The 5,794-nt window shown below is 48.0% G+C and overlaps 1 non-coding gene across 1 annotated transcript in view; it reads right to left on the bottom strand.

Annotated features, from left to right (window-relative positions):
• Nucleotides 1-3,233: 3,233 nt before the first annotated feature.
• Nucleotides 3,234-5,794, bottom strand: part of LOC149574617 (25S ribosomal RNA) — a 3,374-nt gene continuing 813 nt past the window's right edge. The window contains exon 1 of the ribosomal RNA XR_016361042.1: nt 3,234-5,794. This exon is cut by the window's right edge and continues 813 nt beyond it. This is a non-coding gene — a ribosomal RNA (25S ribosomal RNA).

The following is a 5,794-nucleotide window of genomic DNA, read 5'->3' as shown; positions in this document are numbered from 1 at the left end:
AAAAACCTAGAGAGTCGACTTTGTGAGAGTACTTGGTGGGTTGAACTGGCGGAGTGACTTGATGAATGAACTTAAAGAGTTGACCTGGTGAGAGAACTTGGTGGGTCGAGCTGGCGGGGTGAATTGATGAATGAACCTAAAGAGTCGACTTTGTGAGAGTACTTGGTGAGCTGACCTGGCGGGGTGACTTGATGACTGAACTTAAAGGGTCGACCTGGTGGGCCGACCTGGCAAAGCGACTTGATGAATGAACTTAGAGAGTCAACTTTGTGAGAGTACTTGGTGGGGTGACTTGATGAACAAACTTAAAGAGTCAACCTGGTGAGAGTACTTGGTGGGCTGACCTGGCGGGGTGACTTGATGAGCAAACTTAAAGAGTCGACTTGGTGAGAGTACTTGGTGGGGTGACCTGGCCGGGTGACTTGATGAACAAACTTAAAGAGTTGACCTTGTGGGCTGACTTGGCAGAGTGACTTCATGAACGAACTTAAAGAGTCCACTTGGTGGGCCGACCTGGCGGGGTGACCTGATGAACGAACTTAAAGAGTCGACTTGGTGAGAATAATTTGTGGGCTGACCTGGTAGGGTGACTTGATGAATGAACTTAAAGAGTCGACTTGGTGGGGTGACTTGATGAACGCACTTGAAGGGTCGACTTGGAGGGTGACTCTATGAACAGACCTAAAGAGTTGACTTGGTGAGAGTACTTGGTGGGGTGACTTGATGAAAGGATTTAAAGAGTCAGCTTGGTGAGAGTACTTGGTGGGGCGACTTGATGAACGCACTTGAAGAATTGACTTTGTTAGAGTACTTGGTGGGGCGACTTGATGAATGGACTCAAAGAGTCTACTTGGTGAGAGTACTTGGTGGGGTGACTTGATGAACGCACTTGAAGAATTGACTTGGTTAGAGTACTTGGTGGGGTGACTTGATGAACGGACTCAAAGAGTCGACTTGGTGAGAGTACTTGGTGGCTCGACTTGACGAGCAGACTTAAAGAGTCAACTTGGTGAGAGTGGGCCTAATGGGGCGAGGTTGTGAGTGGGCCTAACAGGGTTGGTTGGTTCATTGAGATGACATGGCGAGTTGACTTGGCGAGTCGACCTGGCGAGCGAACTTAAAGAGTCAACTTGGCAGTGTACTCTAGTCAACTTGGTGAAGCGACCTGGCGAGCAGGCTCAAAGAGTCAACATGGTGAGGTGACTCATTGAGTCAACATGGTGAGGTGACTCATGGTGAGGAGCTATCCTTGAGGCATCTTGGTGGGCCTACTTGATTAGTCAACTTGGTGAGTCGACCTGACGATCTGACACAGTGAGCGAGCTTAAAGAGGCAATGACTTGGTGAGGTAACTCGGCAAGTCAACTTATCGAGGCAAGATGGTGAGTCGACTTGGTGAGCTGACTTGGTGAGCACAGTTAAAGAGTCAACTTCGTGAGGTGACTCGGTGAGCTGACTTGGGGAGCCGACACGATGAGCGGTCTTAAAGAAGAGGTGACCTAGTGGGGCAACCTGGTGAGGTGAGATGGTAAGTCATCTTGGTGAGTCGGCTTGACGAGCTATGAGTGGACTTAAAGAGTCAATTCTTGATTTGGCAAAGACCACATGGTCAGATGACTTGGTGAGCTGACCTGGCTAGCAAAATTGGCAAGCAAACTTATAGAATCGACTTGTTGTCCCCAGCCAGGATCGCACGCCTAGGTCGACCCAACTTGGGTCACCCAACTCCGTTGCCCCAGTCTCGGGCGACCCAACTAGGTCGCCAGAGTGGGTCGACTAGGGGAAAAAAAATTAAAAAAATCATGGGAGGCACTTAGAATCATGTCGAGCATGGTGACTTGAGTTGTGCAAAAAAATTGGTGGTAGTTAAGGCTCAACGCGATTCGAGTCGACGTTCAGGTAGTTGGGGCGATTCGTGTTGGAGTTGCCAACACGGTTCGAGTTGAAAACTTTGGGCATTAACCCCAAAAAGAAAAAAGTTGACCTCTTTTGGACCACGTACATGACTTGGGGCACTTAGAATCAAGTCGAGCACGGTGACATGGGTTGTGCAAAAAATTCGGAGGCGATTCGAGTCAGGGTAGCCAACTCAATTTGAGTTCAAAACTTTGGGCGTTGACCAAAAAAATAAGTTGACCGATTTTGGATCACGTACATGAGTCGTTTGCCCTCGCAAAAATTACAAAACCCGGGGACCCACCTGGAATTTGCAGTCGAAAGATTTTTCTGCCCTCACAAAAATTTACAAACCCCACCCGCTCAAAATTTGGACTTGGAAGATTTTTTCACCCTCGCGAAATTCACAAACCCCACCCGCTCAAAATTTGGAAGTTGGAAATTACGAAACCCCGCCCGCCCGAAATTTGGACTTGGAAGATTTTTTTGCCCTCACAGAAATTGCAAACCTGACCCACATTGAAATTTCACTTGGAAGACTTTTTTGCACTCGCTGAAATTACAAAACCCCACCCATGGGGAATTCGGCAGTTGGGAGATTTTTCCGCCCTTTCGAAAATCACAAACCCCACTAGCTCAGAATTTGGGACTCGAGAGATTTTTTTCCCCCTCATTGAAATTTTACAAAACCCCACTCGCCCAAAATTTGGCACTTGGGAGATTTTTCTGCCCTGGCAGAAATTTCTACAAAACCCCTCCCTCCTGCCAGGAATTTGGCACTCGAGAGATTTTTCTGCCCTGGCAAAAATTGCAAAACCCACCCGCCAGGAATTTGGCACCTGGGAGATTTTTACGCCCTCGCAAAAATTGCAAACTCCACCCACTGAGAATTTGGCACTTGGGAGATTTTTTTTCCCTCGCGGAAATTTTCACAAAACCCCACTCGCCCGGAATGTGGCACTTGGGAGATTTTTCCGCCCCGGCAGAAATTGCAAAACCCCACCCACCAGGAATTCGGCACTAGGGAGATTTCTTTTCCCTCGTGAAAATTTTCACAAAACCCCACCCGCTCGAAATTTGGCACCTTGGAGAGTTTTCTCTCCCTCGCAAAAAACTGCAAACCCCACCTGCCCGAAATTTGGCACTTGGAAGATTTTCCCGCACTCGCACAAATTACAAACCCCACCCGCCAAGAATTTGGCACCTGAGAGATTCTTACGAGCTCGCAAGAGAAAACCTTGCAAATCCCACCCCCACCCAAAATTTGGCATTTGGGAGATTTTCTCGCCCTCGCGCAAATTACAAACCCCACCTGCCTCAGAGTCAGAAAAGGTGTTATGAATCGAGGCGACATAGGGCTGAATCTCAGTGGATCGTGGCAACAAGGCCACTCTACCACTTACAATACCTCGTCGCTTATTTAAGTCTTCTGCAAAAGATTCTTCTCGATGACCGCTTGAAATTAATATCCAAGGTTGCTCTAACAGGCTAGTGCGCCGATCAGAGATGGCCAATGACACGGGCCCCTGGGAGTGCAAGAGCACCCCTACTACGGGTCGCGATGCAACCGGAGAGAGATATGCACCGCATCTAGCATTGATTCTAACTTAGAGGCATTTAGTCATAATCTGACACATGGTAGCTTTGCGCCACTGGATTTTCAACCAAGCGCGATGACCAAATGTGTCAATCAACGATTCCTCTTGTACTAAGTTGAATTACTATCGTGGCGTGGATCATCAGTAGGGTAAAAATAACCTGTCTCACGATGGTCTAAACCCAGCTCACATTCCCTATTGGTGGGTGAACAATCCAACACTTGGTGAATTCTGCTTCACAATGATAGGAAGAGCCGACATCGAAGGATCAAAAAGCAACGTCGCTATGAACGCTTGGCTACCACAAGCCAGTTATCCCTGTGGTAACTTTTCTGACACCTCTAACTTCAAATTCCAAAAGTCTAAAGGATCGATAGGCCACGCTTTCATGGTTTGTATTCATACTGAAAATCAAAATCAAATGATCTTTTACCCTTTTGTTCCACACAAGATTTTTTTTCTCATTGAGCTCATCTTAGGACACTTGCGTTATCTTTTAACAGATGTGCCGCCCCAGCCAAACTCCCCACCTGACAATTTCTTCTGCTCGGATCGACATGCCTAGACGCACCTTAAGGCCAAAAATAGGGGCATTGCCCCATCTCCGCATCATGGAATAAGTAAAATAACGTTAAAAGTAGTGGTATTTCACTTGCACCCGAAAGCTCCCACTTATTCTACACCTCTCAAGTCATTTCACAAAGTCAGACTAGAGTCAAGCTCAACAGGGTCTTCTTTCCCCGCTGATTCCGCCAAGCCCATTCCCTTGGCTGTGGTTTCACTAGATAGTAGATAGGGACAGTGGGAATCTCATTAATCCATTCATGTGCATCACTAATTAGATGACAAGGCATTTGGCTACCTTAAGAGAGTCATAGTTACTCCCACCGTTTACCTGCGCTTGGTTGAATTTCTTCACTTTGACATTCAGAGCACTGGGCAAAAATCACATTGCGTCAACATCTGCAGGGACCATCGCAATGCTTTGTTTTAATTACACAGTTGGATTCCCCTTGTCCGTACCAATTTTAACTCGACTGTTCGCCGCCTAGGGAAAGCCCTCCGAAGGGGGCATCCTGCGTCCGTCGCCCGATCGGCATGTGACGGCCCACCCTCGCCGTGGGAGTAGCTCGGGAAGGCTGCCAACAGCCCATGAGTTTGAGGCACAGACCCCTAGGTCCAGCCCTCAGAGCCAATCCTTTTCCTGAAGTTATGGATCCATTTTGCCAACTTCCCTTACCTACATTGTTCTATTGACCAGAGGCTATTCACCTTGGAGACTTGATGCGATTATGAGTACGACTGGGCATGAACGGTACATGATCCTCTAGATTTTCAAGGGCCGCCAAAGGCGCACCAAACACTGCAAGACTTGCGGTGCTCTTCCAGCCGCTGGACCCTATCTCTGGTTGAACCGATTTCAGGGTGGGTAGGCTGTTAAAAAGAAAAGATAACTCTTCTCGAGACCCCCGCCGACATCTCTAGATTTCCTAACATTTTCGTCTGCCACCACGTCCTGGTTCGGGAATATTAACCCGATTCCCTTTTGATGATCGTGCAAAGTGTGCCCTTGAAATAGGGTTTCCCCATCTCTTAGGATCGACTAACCCATGTCCAAGTGTTGTTCACATGGAACCATTCCCCACTTCAGTCTTCAAAGTTCTCAACAACAACCCCCTAAGGTTTCGCAACAACCCCCTAAGGTTTCGCAACAACCCCCGTGTCCTCCTATTCATTGGAGCCTGGCACTTGCCCCGACGATCGAGTATAGGTTGCGCGCTTCAGTGCCATCCTTTTTCGGGGCTAGTTGATTCAGTAGGTGAGTTGTTACACACTCCTTAGTGGATTTCAACTTCCATGACCACTGTCCTGCTGTCTTAATCAACCAACACCCTTTGTGGGATCTGGGTTAGCGTGCAATTTGGCACCGTAACTCGGCTTTCAGTTCATCCCGCATCGCCAATTTTGCTTACCAAAAATGGCCCACTTGGAGCTCACGATTCCATGGCATGGCTCAATAGAGAAGCCACGCTGACTTACCTATTTAAAGTTTGAGAATAGGTTGAGGGCGTTACGCCCCCGATGCCTCTAATCATTTGCTTTACCTGATAAAACTCGCACGTGAGCTCCAGCTATCCTAAGGGAAAATTCAAAGGAAACCAGCTACTAGACGGTTCGATTAGTCTTTCGCCCCTATACCCAAGTCAGACGAACGATTTGCACGTCAGTATCACTGTGGGCCTCCACCAGAGTTTCCTCTGGCTTCGCCCTGCTCAGGCATAGTTCACCATCTTTCGGGT

The sequence above is a fragment of the Cupressus sempervirens genome, chromosome 2 (assembly GCF_028749045.1).
Source record: "Cupressus sempervirens isolate cs-2001-9-10 chromosome 2, ASM2874904v1, whole genome shotgun sequence".
NCBI lineage: Eukaryota > Viridiplantae > Streptophyta > Pinopsida > Cupressales > Cupressaceae > Cupressus > Cupressus sempervirens.
This window is presented reverse-complemented; position numbering and strand designations above follow the sequence as displayed.